We start from the raw sequence: 16,809 nt of genomic DNA, 5'->3' as shown, positions 1-16,809 counted from the left end.
TTCTTCATCCCAGATTCAGCAACTCCACTGTAGGATTCTGCACCCAACATATCCACTTGTTACGGGCTTGTAGGATCATGTCCGCCTTCCTCAGCATGGATGCCACAATGTCTGGTTCCTTCCATGTTTCCTGTACATCCCATGCCACAATGTCCTCCATAAGATGCACCCACCTAGGAGGGTAAGGGAAGAAACCTGAATGCTTCCTTCAGAACCTTATAAGAGCCTTATCAGAAAACAATGGGGGTTGAATGGACACCCTCCTTTAAGCTGAATCATTTGTAAAATCTCACCAGTATGTGTTATCATGGGATATAATTGGAGAATCAGCCTTGCTCTCTTTTTCAGTGCTTGACTTGGGAGAATCATGTGGGGAGTCTGTTTCCTCTTACTATGCTCCCTCAGTACACACTTGTCTGGGGAAGAAGAGAAGATCTTGGCTAAGGCACCCTCTTACTCTTGTGCCTGAAGCCTTCATCCTGGAGTCAATAAGTGATAAGAAGTTCAAACACAGGTCAGAGATAGTATTGTGTCAAAGCCAGCAGGACAGAAGACATCAAAAGATGCACATGCTGCAAATAGTATTGCATCAAGTTAGAGACTGAGCTTTATACAAGCACAGTCACTGAGGGACTCATTATCATGAACCAAGCACTAAGCTCCAACAAGAAGTGTCCACAAAACATCAGAAAGGAAACTTGACACTGAATGACCATCAGGTGCCAGTGCCAACACTGATGCCCTTGGCCTCAAGGGCTCAAAAGGCTGAAAATTCTGACCTTGACAGCAGCACCAAAAAGGATGACATTGAAGTCAGACTCAAGTAATCAACCCCAAAATTGCTTTCACAAGAGACAGTTGGCAATGAAGATTTCATTGCTAAAACCAATAGTACCGATGGCAACATCAACAAGTTAGAACCAAACCATGTTGGCATTGATTCCTGCAGGCTATTAGTGTCCTTGATGTAGATGGAATCAAAACAGGAGCCAGTAAGGAAGCCAGAATGGAAGCAGGGAGAGTGACACTAACCTTCTCTGAGCCAGGACAGGAGGAAGACAGTATGAGGTCCAAATACAAGTCAGGCTGCAAAACTGCTTCCAGAAACTTCATCTAGACTATATCAAGTGAGGTGGACCAGTGGGAAGAAATCAGATGCAAAGATCCGACAGAAAGGGGCCTAGACCGGGAATGCATAGGCAAATTCACCTCTGAAACAAAGGAAAGACTTTGCCATCTTGCAGATTCCACTATATGGGGCTTAGTGAGTTGGCTCTAAATAACATCTCATGCACTACTAACTTTGAAACCTCTTTTCTACAGAGGACCCCCATATCTTCTCTACAAAGAAGTCTAGAAGAAGTGAGGTAACTCTCTCAAAAAACAAACACATTCTTTCTTTTGGGGGATTTAACTTTAGACTTGTCTCTAGAGATTCCACTGGAAGACACAGAGGCACCCTCTCTATGTAACATCCCCCCTTAATATTAACATGTCACTTTGATCAGTTAAGGTGCAGTTGTCAAATATGTCAAAAAAGTCATAAATCCACCTAAAGGTAAGCAGCACCTAAACAAGTTACATGCTTTACATTAGAATTTTATGACAGCAGACATCACATTTTTAAATCCTGTAGCTTTGTAATTAGCAAACTCAGCTCTAAGGGAAAAGAAAAGAATATGTTCTCAAAGTGTTGCAACCAATGATAGGAGTAGTATCAGTTAAGTACAGAAGCCCTAAAAACACTTCCCCCAAAACTAAAACCTCTAACAGACACACAACACTTACAAAAAGCAAAAATGCAGAAGCAACCAAAGTAAAGATTAGATATGCTAATCACTTTTAATTTATCAACTTCCAGCAATAATAAGTCATGGCCTAAATGAGAAGAACTGCCACAATTGCTACCTAGTTAAAATAATTGAAAGTTTCTCACTGAATCACTTGGAAAATAATAAAAAAAGTTGAAAACATGTCAAAAGGGTATCACCAGATACAACAAGGTGGACAAGCATATCAGTATGTCTGTGTGGTACACAGGTACAGCTCAGTGACATGCTTCAAATGCAATTTTATTCCAAGAGGTTAATAGATAATCTACCCGAGATGTCACCAATGGGCACACATTTTTCTAACAATTCTCTACACTCCAACACAAATGACCCTGAAATAGAAGAAAACAGATATAGAAATTGGTTTAACAAATAAACACAGGTACAAAAATACTAGTTTTTTTTAAAAAAACAGCATTGTTATAAACTTGGTTCTCAGACGTTACATTGTCATCCTTATTCATAAGCTTTAACATTAGATTCCCTACAAACAGTGAAGTCTGAAGTTTGTGTAGGAATGGGTATGGACTCAGTGATGTGGTCCCCTATCAAACTGAAGCTGAAATCTAGGAACTTAAGATGTTAAATGTTTTTTTGCCTTTGTATTATCGTATTTTTATGTTTTATATATATATATATATATATATATATATATATATATATATATATATATATATATATATATATAAACATTAGAGAATCTCAAAGTACTGAAACGCCGAATTTAAGTACTTGAGACTAAATACACGAAAGTGTAGTTACGCAAAATTGCACTATGTCGACTGCGGAAATGTCGAATTCGCTATTGTGGTGTCGCATTCATGACATGCAGTGCGGTTTGTGGATTTATCTCGGTTTTAGGTAACTGGTGTTTGTGTAAGGGTATTGGCTACGGATGTTAGTGTGCGTGAGTGTGTGTAGTGGTGTTTTGTGTGTTGTGTTTGCATGTGTTGTTTTGTTTGTTTTAGTGTAGTTAGGTAGGGGTGTGTGTGTGTGTGTGTGTGTGTGTGTGTGTGTGTGTGTGTATGCATGTGTGTGTGTGTGTGTGTGTGTGTGTGTTTATGGTCACTATTGTGCTATTCATGGTTTTGGGTGTTCGGGTATGTGAGTGTTCAACTATTCATTCTCAAAATATTGAAATTCGACATTTCAGTATTTCGAGATTGTCTGGTGAATCCATATATTTGTTACATATGCATTTTTATGAATGCATTATGATTTTCTGTACTTAGGTGCTATGCATATGTTTTTATGAGACTGTTTAAATAATCTGAGTGCCTTGGTGTCAGTGTAGTATATGGTATTTAAACTAAGTTTTTAGTTTGATAGACATTACCTGAAGAAGCAGCTTAGTCTGTGAAAGCGCTTGTGGTTTTGACAATAAAAGTTTTTTTATTGAAACTGGTTGTTTTGGAGTCCCTCTGTCTTGCTGGATGCCATAAAATATATTTTTACAAAATATAAATAATAGGTTGGATAGTAAGCATTAGAAAAACACAAAAACATTGGATGGTTCTGGAGAGGAAAGGTTAATCTTTAAGGAATGTAGTGCAAGTGAAAGATGTAAAGAGGGCAGAAGTAAAGTAATGATTAAATGTAAGGATACATTATTAGGGAGATTATGAGATGCATTATATTACTAGTGGGAAGGGGAAGTAGAGAGAGTGGGGGAAAGATATGAGGGGTAAAAGGAGGAAAAATTAAAGTTAGTAGGAGGTTAGAAGGGTAGGTGGAAAGATGAAAGGAGAGAGACAAAGAAAACATAGGAAGGTGGGAGTTAGATGTTGGCTGTATTTAATAATGGCAGTGGTCAGAGGTGTGACTTGGTTGTCATGATTTTATTTAAGAACACTGAGCTGAACTCCATCAGTCAATATTGCTGTATCTACATTCAGTTTTTTATACTTTAACAACCCTTTTCATGTTAACAGAATTGTATGAACCCCAAATATATACATCCACACAGATATAGAGCTATCTTCTTGTCTAGGTTTGGTGCATCCCCTTTGTTTTGAGGATAACAGACATAAACTGATGCCTTGCCTCAAAACCTTCTTTCTGAAGATATTCTTATTTTTTTTCTTTGCTTTTCCTAGTGACTGCTGCTCCTTTCCCTTCCCAGATGACTCTAATAAAGTCAGGAAAAGGGATATTGTTATTGTTGCTACAAGATTTTTTATGTCAGGAAAATAGAACTAAAAGGAAGAAAAAAACATTCCTAAGCGAATGGAGTTTGCAATGTTTTTTCATGCATATAACATCACATTCCAATGAATATAAGAATGAGGCTCTGCTCTAATCCCCTATTTGGACCAAGCAGTGAGACTTTGGCTATGGAATTACCCTTCACTCTCCATTAGAGGATTCCTAGCTATGGTTTAAACACGCACTTTCCCCTAAAGAAGGAAACTTGGGACTAACTGCTTGAGTCTTTTTCTGTCAGACGGCCCTTCAGTGCCCAGTTCACTAATTAATCTCAGGTCACTTACAGCACTGACAGATGCCCTGTTCACTCTATCAGTGAGATGTGATCCCCTTTTCATATTTTAAGACTCAATCAAGATTTTCATTAGGAGTTTATTTAATTAGTTTACTTACCAAGGTAACACACTGATCACAGTAGTCCATTTTGCAAGCACAACCCATGTAGGAAGCAGAAAAGTGGCCAATCCATGCAATTACGGCAGTTAATCAGCCCCCTGGCACAGAAAAAGGTAACACATGCAAGTATCCATTTAACTTTAGACTTGTCTCTAGAGATTCCACTGGAAGACACAGAGGCACCCTCTCTATGTAACATCCCCTTAATATTAACATGTCACTTTGATCAGTTAAGGTGCAGTTGTCAAATATGTCAAAAAAGTCATAAATCCACCTAAAGGTAAGCAGCACCTAAACAAGTTACATGCTTTACATTAGAATTTTATGACAGCAGACATCACATTTTTAAATCCTGTAGCTTTGTAATTAGCAAACTCAGCTCTAAGGGAAAAGAAAAGAATATGTTCTCAAAGTGTTGCAACCAATGATAGGAGTAGTATCAGTTAAGTACAGAAGCCCTAAAAACACTTCCCCCAAAACTAAAACCTCTAACAGACACACAACACTTACAAAAGCAAAATGCAGAAGCAACCAAAGTAAAGATTAGATATGCTAATCACTTTTAATTTATCAACTTCCAGCAATAATAAGTCATGGCCTAAATGAGAAGAACTGCCACAATTGCTACCTAGTTAAAATAATTGAAAGTTTCTCACTGAATCACTTGGAAAATAATAAAAAAAGTTGAAAACATGTCAAAAGGGTATCACCAGATACAACAAGGTGGACAAGCATATCAGTATGTCTGTGTGGTACACAGGTACAGCTCAGTGACATGCTTCAAATGCAATTTTATTCCAAGAGGTTAATAGATAATCTACCCGAGATGTCACCAATGGGCACACATTTTTCTAACAATTCTCTACACTCCAACACAAATGACCCTGAAATAGAAGAAAACAGATATAGAAATTGGTTTAACAAATAAACACAGGTACAAAAATACTAGTTTTTTTTAAAAAAACAGCATTGTTATAAACTTGGTTCTCAGACGTTACATTGTCATCCTTATTCATAAGCTTTAACATTAGATTCCCTACAAACAGTGAAGTCTGAAGTTTGTGTAGGAATGGGTATGGACTCAGTGATGTGGTCCCCTATCAAACTGAAGCTGAAATCTAGGAACTTAAGATGTTAAATGTTTTTTTGCCTTTGTATTATCGTATTTTTATGTTTTATATATATATATATATATATATATATATATATATATATATATATATATATATATATATATATATAAACATTAGAGAATCTCAAAGTACTGAAACGTCGAATTTAAGTACTTCGAGACTAAATACACGAAAGTGTAGTTACGCAAAATTGCACTATGTCGACTGCGGAAATGTCGAATTCGCTATTGTGGTGTCGCATTCATGACATGCAGTGCGGTTTGTGGATTTATCTCGGGTTTTAGGTAACTGGTGTTTGTGTAAGGGTATTGGCTACGGATGTTAGTGTGCGTGAGTGTGTGTAGTGGTGTTTTTTGTGTGTTGTGTTTGCATGTGTTGTTTTGTTTGTTTTAGTGTAGTTAGGTAGGGGTGTGTGTGTGTGTGTGTGTGTGTGTGTGTGTGTGTGTGTGTGTGTGTGTGTGTGTGTGTGTGTTTATGGTCACTATTGTGCTATTCATGGTTTTGGGTGTTCGGGTATGTGAGTGTTCAACTATTCATTCTCAAAATATTGAAATTCGACATTTCAGTATTTCGAGATTGTCTGGTGAATCCATATATTTGTTACATATGCATTTTTATGAATGCATTATGATTTTCTGTACTTAGGTGCTATGCATATGTTTTTATGAGACTGTTTAAATAATCTGAGTGCCTTGGTGTCAGTGTAGTATATGGTATTTAAACTAAGTTTTTAGTTTGATAGACATTACCTGAAGAAGCAGCTTAGTCTGTGAAAGCGCTTGTGGTTTTGACAATAAAAGTTTTTTTATTGAAACTGGTTGTTTTGGAGTCCCTCTGTCTTGCTGGATGCCATAAAATATATTTTTACAAAATATAAATAATAGGTTGGATAGTAAGCATTAGAAAAACACAAAAACATTGGATGGTTCTGGAGAGGAAAGGTTAATATTTAAGGAATGTAGTGCAAGTGAAAGATGTAAAGAGGGCAGAAGTAAAGTAATGATTAAATGTAAGGATACATTATTAGGGAGATTATGAGATGCATTATATTACTAGTGGGAAGGGAAGTAGAGAGAGTGGGGGAAAGATATGAGGGGTAAAAGGAGGAAAAATTAAAGTTAGTAGGAGGTTAGAAGGGTAGGTGGAAAGATGAAAGGAGAGAGACAAAGAAAACATAGGAAGGTGGGAGTTAGATGTTGGCTGTATTTAATAATGGCAGTGGTCAGAGGTGTGACTTGGTTGTCATGATTTTATTTAAGAACACTGAGCTGAACTCCATCAGTCAATATTGCTGTATCTACATTCAGTTTTTTATACTTTAACAACCCTTTTCATGTTAACAGAATTGTATGAACCCCAAATATATACATCCACACAGATATAGAGCTATCTTCTTGTCTAGGTTTGGTGCATCCCCTTTGTTTTGAGGATAACAGACATAAACTGATGCCTTGCCTCAAAACCTTCTTTCTGAAGATATTCTTATTTTTTTTCTTTGCTTTTCCTAGTGACTGCTGCTCCTTTCCCTTCCCAGATGACTCTAATAAAGTCAGGAAAAGGGATATTGTTATTGTTGCTACAAGATTTTTTTATGTCAGGAAAATAGAACTAAAAGGAAGAAAAAAACATTCCTAAGCGAATGGAGTTTGCAATGTTTTTTCATGCATATAACATCACATTCCAATGAATATAAGAATGAGGCTCTGCTCTAATCCCCTATTTGGACCAAGCAGTGAGACTTTGGCTATGGAATTACCCTTCACTCTCCATTAGAGGATTCCTAGCTATGGTTTAAACACGTACTTTCCCCTAAAGAAGGAAACTTGGGACTAACTGCTTGAGTCTTTTTCTGTCAGACGGCCCTTCAGTGCCCAGTTCACTAATTAATCTCAGGTCACTTACAGCACTGACAGATGCCCTGTTCACTCTATCAGTGAGATGTGATCCCCTTTTCATATTTTAAGACTCAATCAAGATTTTCATTAGGAGTTTATTTAATTAGTTTACTTACCAAGGTAACACACTGATCACAGTAGTCCATTTTGCAAGCACAACCCATGTAGGAAGCAGAAAAGTGGCCAATCCATGCAATTACGGCAGTTAATCAGCCCCCTGGCACAGAAAAAAGGACCCCTGACTGTAGACACAGCAAGTTCTATTTGTGGTCCATACACTGAAGGAGTGACAAGGGAATATGCAAAAGGAGTGGCCATTGTCAGCTCACCCATTCTGAGAGGAGTGACATGGTGTGGGTTTCTTAGGGCCATTTTCACAGTTACAAAATTCCCTGGTGGAGACCATAGCATCTACAGGTAACATTATATTCCAGGAGGGCAGGGTTTCTTTATAGTATAACCACTTGCATGAATAAGTGGCATTCCCACTGTATACCACACTCTGCTGCAGTCACCAAAACACATGAGGGAGAAGCTGGGTGCATTATAAAAGGCTCCACATCACCTGATGACCACCACAGTTCACCTTTCTCCCCTCTGTCAGTGTTTATGACTGACCAAGTTGGAATGAGCTTAATGGCTGAGTGTGGAGGACCAAAAAAGTTAAGAGAAATATTTTTTGTCATTTCCAGCACCTCTACACCCAACAGTAAGCATCACTTAATGGACAAATTGGTTGCAGAAGCTAATATCTAGCATCAACTACCCTATATAATACCAAGCCCTTGTATTGGGGGGAAGGGTCATATCACTGTGGACTTACTGCAAGGGTTGGGAGGGTGGCCTAATGGTTAAGGTGTTTGCCTTACAAACACAAGGTGCAGGGTTTGAGTCTCTCAAGGGACAATTGGCTAGGCTTAAAATGGCTTACAAGAGCGGTTAGCTTCGTATGAACCTATGAACCAAACCTTTAAACAGAATAAACAAGAACAGCATGAGAGATGATAAAAGGGAAAGAACTGCAAATGTCATTAAATCAAATCCAGATGACAGCCAAACTGTATTTCAACAAATAAAACACATATACTCATTGCATAGTCTAGAAAAAAACAGTGTTTGGGAAAAAATCTTTTCTTAGAGGATGCCTCATTCACAGCAGTCCAGAATGATTCACAGGAGGTCTCCTGAGGATGTAATAGTCTGGCAGAAATGTTGATGCCTCTAAAACAAATTAAGTAAAAGACAAAGAATTTCTCTGCAGTAAGTGCAAACTCTGAACACTGAGAAATATGTGCATCATCTGGGATTGACAACCACTAGGGAAAGGAAGGAGACTTTTGTACAAAAAAAAGAGTTCTACAAAGAAATTCTGAGTCATGGCACAAGTCACCAGCAGTAGTAATGTTTGCAGAACCAGTAATGGTTGCACTCACTGTTGGAACAAACTTAAAGGCTTACAAATTCTAGTTCTACTCAGAGGGATGGCATTATAACAGGCAAAAACTTTCTGAATCACAAAGGCAGTTTTTTTATTTATATGATGCTCCAAGGTACAGCAATATAATTTGGGCAAATTACACGGCCCATTTGTCCATTTTTTCTATAGCTGCATTTGTTTCTTTCAGACATTCCTTCTAGCTGTGGTTTCTTAAGTGTAAGAGGTTATATGGTATTTATTTAATTTTACAATTCTCCTGACTACCCTATTATCACCATTATAAAACTGCATAATTCCTGGCAATCAAAGGTTCTTCCCATATGAAGTAAAACCGATTCAAGTTTTTCTCAAAGTTCCTGAGGGAGGCTTAACTGTAAACAGTGCATTTCCAGAATAACTACTAAAAAAAAAAAAAAAAAAACAGCTGGATGCTTCCACTGGGAATTATGAAAAGAATGGTACACTGTTAAAATTTAAAAAAATATGTGAATACAGTTTGATAAAAACATTTAATGCAATATATACCATGGTCATTTTCTGACCAATGAATATGACCCAACAGATCACTATTTGGGCTAGAAGCAGGCAGGAATTTCTAAAATAAAATGATAAGGAAACAAAATATTTATAGTAGTGAATTACTTCTGCATGAATAACTACTTTAATGATCTATGCTATCTGCTAGCCCTGCTATTAGTAAAGACAAAAAAGTTATACTCCTGGACTATAATTCTGGGGTTGCATGGTAAGGTTAAAATATATGAAATGGAGGTTGGTGGTGATTTGTTTTTTGAACAAAATTCATCAAAAAAAGAGTTTAGGAGCATATCACAGAAGTTAAAGACTACAAGTGACTAATGGTTTGATCCCATAGACCTGTGTTCAATTCCTTTGGCCCCCACATTCTTAAGGCTTCAATCTGATTAAGTGTGATCTCACTCTACTGACAAGCATATGGGACCTTCTAAATCTGCTTTACACAAACGCTTCTTATGTTGCCCCTTCAAAACAAAAACAAAAATAATTGTGGCTTGTTGACTTAATCAGATAACAAATGAAAAATATATAGCTAACTGCCTGCTGTAAGACTGCACTGTACCAATCCAGGTAGCAATGAGTGGAGTGTACTCCATATTACTTAATACAACATAGGTGCTTGTCACTGTTTTACAAAGTAGCAGTGTTGACAAAATGTTTCTTTTGCAGAATTACAGTGTGACAAATCCACATGTGCTTGCAGCTTCATTACGAATGAACTATTTTTTGAATGATACTGTAGCAGTGGCAGAAAAGCTATCACTGAGCAGCAAATGCATTAGGTGGCATAAGGATTGACACCTCCACAGAATGGTGCAGAGTATTAGGTCCAGATGATACCATGTGTCATTATTTAATAGTGCATTACCTCTATATTATAATGCTGTTGCATCTTCAGAGAAAGAGTTGGTTTGACATTTCTACATGTTAGTTCAGTGGTGTCACGCTTGGTCAGCATTGAGATTTAACACAGGGGACACAGCTTACTCAGTATAAACACCATCAGTGTGTTGGCCAACATCATGGACATCTCTCTCTCTCTCTCTCATCTTTCTCTCTCTCACTCTCTCTCTCTCTCTCTCTACATATATATATATATATATATATATATATATATATAGCATTAACAATGTGCAAAAAACTTTTATGAAATTAAAAGTAATTAATTTATTCAAGCCATTTTTTTGTCTGCAGATAATAAAAGTTGTCAATATATTTCTTTAATTCTTTAATTTCTAATAAATGATTTAGATTACTACATCTGCCAACGTAATCAACAACAAAAAAAATACACATTTATAAAAATGAGGGCACACACACACACACTGTACTGTGCCTCCACAGGGTATTACATAGGTCCTTTGTTTTAGTAGAACACGTATGTTCTTAAATTTTCTGCAGGAGTCTCCATGTGGTTTCTGTCAATAAAAGCTTTCCATGTTAATACATCAGGTAATATATACCACAAAAATGCTGTTGCAAGCATACCTCTTAACTGTCCAAATTTTTGACAAACTACTGAGGACTGACATCACTAAACAATGACAAGTTTCAGACATCATATCCCTCAGAAAATGCAGGTTAACAGAAATCATGTTATTCTAGCAACTTTTTAAGTTTGAAAAAGCAATATTTAAACTGTGTCCCTATTTTGGGGCCTTTGTGCCCCCCCCCCATTATTTTAGACTTTGTCCAAATTTCTTGCACTAAAAAGGTTGAGAGGTATGCAAGTATAATATCTGGAGGCTCCAGATGTCTTTTTGTGGTGTTGTAGCTTCAATAATGGCCCAGTATCAATATATCTCTTGTACATCCTTCGTGAATGTATATACCCATTATTTATTGGTAACCAGCCACTCGAAATATAAGCTGCAGCCACTCATGTCTTCACTTTTATATCAATCTAACACCAGAGTGATGCAGAGAACTTGACTATCTTTTTGCAGAGGCACTAAGGAGGTACTGTTCCCAGATACAATTTATGTATGCTCACAATCATTTGTCTTCTCAGTTTATTGTAAACTGCTATTTTGGCAGCTTTGAACATTAAGCCTTGGACACAAATTATTTTTTTTCCTTTCCTTGAAAAAAAATATGCCTGAATTTCTTTCCTTATTTATGATTTTTGTTCAGGCCAACACTGAAAGAAAAGGTTGGGAAAAAAAGCTGTAAAATGACTCAGAGCATCTATAACCCTCCGGAGTCTTGAGAGCCTAGTGGCCCACAGCTCACAGGCTAAATTCAGTTATTTCTGCCATGATTATTACAGTGCAGTCTTGACCATTTAGGGTGCATTAACAGGATGCGAGGGAAAAAGGTGAAGTATAACACAAAATGTGAGAAAAGGAAGAAAACAGTAATCAGGATGGTGAAGGGAGGCGAGGGGGGACACCAGAAAATGTGCCAGGGGCAACTGGGGGGATCCTGAAGCCCTTTGCCTATGGTACCATTTTACCTAAGGTTGGCCCTGCACTCTGGCTAAGATGAAAGACTGTATTTGGCCCCATACAATTTGAAACCATGACTCCTGCTCTAAATCTTCAGTTCTAAACCTTTAACTCATTAACAGCATATAAGTTTAGGCAAAGATTAAAAACCTAGGTCCACCTCCCAACCACTGACGTTACAGATAAAGGATGACTTCATAACTTGTAATCTGTGAGGGCTCATTCTTCGCAAATAGTTCCTTTTTTAATTCCCTCAAAGTGTATGAAAAACATTTAATCTTCTGCAGCTTTGCAGTTCTTACTGATTTATTATCACTGCATTATGAAAACACATGTCATGGTTAGGTGAGTGCTCCACAAACCAGAGTAGCATATAGGTGTAAAACTGGATAGCATGCCTCTAAGCATGGCAGCAGGTTAGCACAACTAAGTTAATCTGGTGTGAGCCTATCTTCTTAAAAAATGAATCTGTAAAGCAATACTCAAATGTCAGTTGCAAATAATATAGTATTCTATGAAGTTTAAAATACCTTAGCATTGCCTGTACAGTGTCTTATAATACCACAGCTATGTAATGTAATGATGCTTGTATTTCATTGCTTTCTGGTGCACATAGTTTTGATTTTCAGCTTTGCTGCTAGATTAATCATTGTACATACTTGGGAAGTGCAATAAACAGATGGAGAATTGTTAGTTATATGTGTTTGTTAACACAAGGCATTTGACTTTCAGTACTATAAATTTCTCGCATACTGGGATTTCAAAATAATAGTTGTTTCTGTATATCGCACAAAAGCATTAAAATGGCAATGTGTTGAAGAAGTTACTTGAATTTATTAGTTTAGTACACAGACTTGCACAGGTTGTAATTGAAGATAAGGCACATTTGGCCCACAAACTGTTTGCACTTATTTACCGGTTTGATAAACTGTAATCTTACATGGCCATTTGTTTCTTTTTGTCATTCTTTGTAATAATTTCCTAATGTCATTCTCACACTTTGTAATAATTTCCTAATGTCACTCTCACACTTTGTAATAATTTCCTAATGTCACTCTCACACTTTGTAATAATTTCCTAATGTCACTCTCACACTCTCACACTTTGTAATAATTTCCTAATGTCACTCTCACATATTTTTATATCATGAATTGTGAATACATCTACATATCTCTTCTGAGGTGTCCATCTTGCATCTTTGGCAGTACAGTACAGTTGTGTACAATTACCATAAATGTAGATGTCCGAGTGTATTCACTGTTGCAGTCCTGTTTACCCTCCCTCCAGCCCCCTACTTTTCTTTGGCTATACCTCTACTGCCGACTGAGGGCAACCTGCCAGCAGATTACCCAAATGTAATGACTGCAACAGTGAAACACGAAGAACATCTATTAGACCTCTGTAGGTTCATTTGAGGTAATTAGAAGGCTGTGTCATGCTCACCATCTACATTAGTTCTTTAAGACATTATACAGTACACTTTTCTAGTCTTATTTATTTATTGTTTGTTAAAAAGGAAAGTGAGATGTTTTGGACCCTTGTCTTTCAGGCTGTGAGTGAAAGGTATATCAAAAAATAAACAGTAGTAAGGATTTCAAACAAAAATAAAAACATGTAAGCAACAGACAGTGCACAAGGTACAAAAGGGTAAATGATTTCAGAATTCACCAAAATAACCCTTTCCCTGGTAACAAATGAAATATATTAGTCAATACATACCACTTTAATAATAATAATATGATTTAGATTGTTCTATTGCAGGTAAAAAGGAAGACACCAGAAACATTCAAGAAGTATTAAATCTGTTGCGTTGATCACATTGTGAAAAAAAAAAAAAACAGCAAAATGCCTAAGACAGGTCTATATCACGTTGTCAAACTTTTAAAAGTTCAAACACCATATGGACGACACCATATGTTTGAACTTTAAAAGTTCGAAAAGGTAACAAAAAAAACACAAAAAACTTACCTAAAGGTTGTAAGCAGGGGGGCAAACCCCCCTGCACCCCCCACACACCCCCACTACATAAATATACCAACTCCGAGATCACACTACATTGCAGGAAAGGGAAAGTTTCCCTAACGGAGATCTCCGTTGAAACATTCATAGTTTTACAAGTTCGAACATATGCTTTCGACCATATGACATTCGAACTTGCAAAATTTCGACAAAGGGAATGTGACCCACCTAAGACTATAGAAAATAAGCAACACTTATTATTCCACCGGCAATTCAAAACAGTAAGTCCTAAGATTAAATAATACAGCAAAGTAAACTATTAGCCTTTCATAATATGACTTATAATGCAAACCATGCACCATTGCTGTAAATGTCCTCTGAGCTGTGTCTTTTCAATCCACATCTTTACAAGTAGCCATCAAGGTAGAAGGAAGCAGAAAATGTAGTAAAAAAAAATATAGGCACCAAATGAGGGACACATATTCCATTCTACAAAGGACATAAAATATGATATGGATATATAAGAGAGCAAATAAAGACAAAATGATGAATTTTGAAAGAAAATGGAGTGGGTAAAAATGAATGCTGAAGATTTGTACTAAATAAGTACTTTAGTGCTGGAATATTAAACAGATTTATTACTTACAGTCAGTAGAAATGACAAGAAAATCAGGGTCAGTATCAGTCTTTCATGGAGAAAACGGTCATAAAGAAACTTCAAAATCTAAACACTAGGAAATGAATCTAAAAACAGTGTTCGGACTAAAATTCTCATCATAAATAGGAAGTAGTACTGTATAAGGGAAACTTTTAGTATTGCAAAACATTTGATTAAGTGACCCCGCAGTTGTATACCCATCTGCTGCAAAGGTGGTCAGTTCTTTAGCTTGTTCCTACGTTTTAGTGGGAGTGTGTTTAAGTTTGCCAGTGCAGAACTGAAAATATGAAAGTGCAAGGTTGCCAGAAGGTTTAGGGATGTCAACAAGAAACATTTTACATTTTTATGAAGAAAACTATTCTGGTGGCTAAAGGACTTCATGTTAAAAAGCACCAGAAACAAAAACAAAACAGGAGTCCAACGTCCAAATGTCATTGTCCTTTCATTAAAGTTTTGGAAGTTGGACTTCTTTTTTTTTTTTTTTTTTTCTGGTACATTTTACATTTTTAGAGTCCAGGAAGGCCTTCTATTTGATAATGCCTTGTAAAGAGGAACAGTCTGGGTGCTATATTACTTTGCAAGTGAGACAAAACAAAGGAAGTCGTACATATTGGCATAAAGACAAACTTTATTCCCTTTTGGCTCAAAAAAGCCTTCCAGGTGATTACTGAACTGGAAATTCAGCATGAATATAATGCACCAATAAAATTCATTCACCATCTAAATTTAACCAATCAAAATAAATAGATAAATAATTAAAAAGGGTACAACAGTTGTCTCCATACTAATTCAGTGTTCAGTCCTTTTAGTGCTAGTTAACATGTACTTTATATATAAATACTAGGAAATACTAGTTTATGTATGTACGATTTAATAAAACTGACAAATATTAATGTGACACCCCAACAGCTAGTAAAAATGGGAAAAAGGGGAGTTGACAACAATGTATTTATACAGATTGATAGAGATATAAATATATTACTAGGTAATGTAAAAATCAATTCTAGGGACTGTGAAGACTGGTAGAGAAGGATGAAGGCTGCCAGCCTAGCCAGGTAGAATAGTGCAGATAATTCTGTCATTTGTAAATATGAATGTAAACTACAGGCTTGTTGTCTTAAATGTAAAGAAATAATGTTACATGTGGAACTGGAAATAAATGTGACAACAGTGCACTCTACTGACCAAAGTAAAGCATGTGGTGACCCTTTGAATTAGACAGTGGTGCCGAAAAGTCTAGCTGAAGAAATTATTTCTATTGTTTTAACCAAGAGTTAAATTGCTAGATTTAAACATGCAAATATATTTTTATTGATCTGTTCCTGACCAGCTGCAAGATAACAAAAGGGAGATGTTAAGAATGTAAATGCAGTTAATGTGTAGCCTGGGAACTCCAGGAAAGTGAAAAATAATGATGTAATATTTATCAGAACTGCAATAGCAATTAAACAGAGAGAATCAGAAGGCATTAAGCATTTTTGTCTTGATCATCTAACTCACAACACTGCCTCTTGCTCACATGTAAGTTATTTTAGACTTGTGTTTTCTTTTAGAGATAGCTAGAGCTAGAAAGATTAGACTAAGTGTTTTCCTGTGATGTCAGAACTGTACTACTGAATTTTAAGTATTTCTGCATGATCTCTGAACTCTTGACTAGCACTGACTGTGTAGTAGAAAGTATTATCTTGTGGTTTTAATTATTTATTATTAAATATTTTAAAACCTTTTAACTGTGGCTAGTTTGTGTAGAGATAATTTAAGCTCTAGAGTACATTGCATATTTATAGTGATTACTGTACCAAGTCACTCTAATAAGCCTTGACTGTTTAGTCACATCTACCAACTGGATAATAATATTGCACAGTAATAATTGAACACCCTTTTAAGGGCCTTTGAGTAGCTGATAATTATTAGCTGGGTGGTGGCAGGGTACTACCGTATAGTCTGGGTAAAAGGGGCACAGCTGAAAAACCTGTGCCAGCCTTCCCCAGAAGTGTGTGTGTGGTTGTATAAACTTTTATCTCAAAATGTATGTGTGTCAGCTCCTTGGGCAGGGACACGAAGCACTGGTTGAACAGAGAGGGTGCTGGAGATTTTAGCTTGCCCAGTTAGGCTGAGATCTGGACCCTATAGCTATGCCAGTGGGGAGTCTTATTGAGGAGATGGAGAGCAAGGGAGTGACCAGCCCCAGACTGACTGTGATCTCTGTATGCTCTTAAGGGAAATTGCACTTTACTGTATGTATTTGTTATCCTTTCCTCATATATGAGACACCCTCTCTGGTGTTAGTGGTAAGGATTGAGGCTCCT

The sequence above is a fragment of the Protopterus annectens genome, chromosome 7.part0, assembly GCF_019279795.1.
Source record: "Protopterus annectens isolate FY-2018-M chromosome 7.part0, PAN1.0, whole genome shotgun sequence".
Taxonomy (NCBI): Eukaryota; Metazoa; Chordata; order Ceratodontiformes; family Protopteridae; genus Protopterus; species Protopterus annectens.
The sequence above is the reverse complement of the archived record's forward strand: the minus strand, read 5'-3'. Positions refer to the sequence as shown.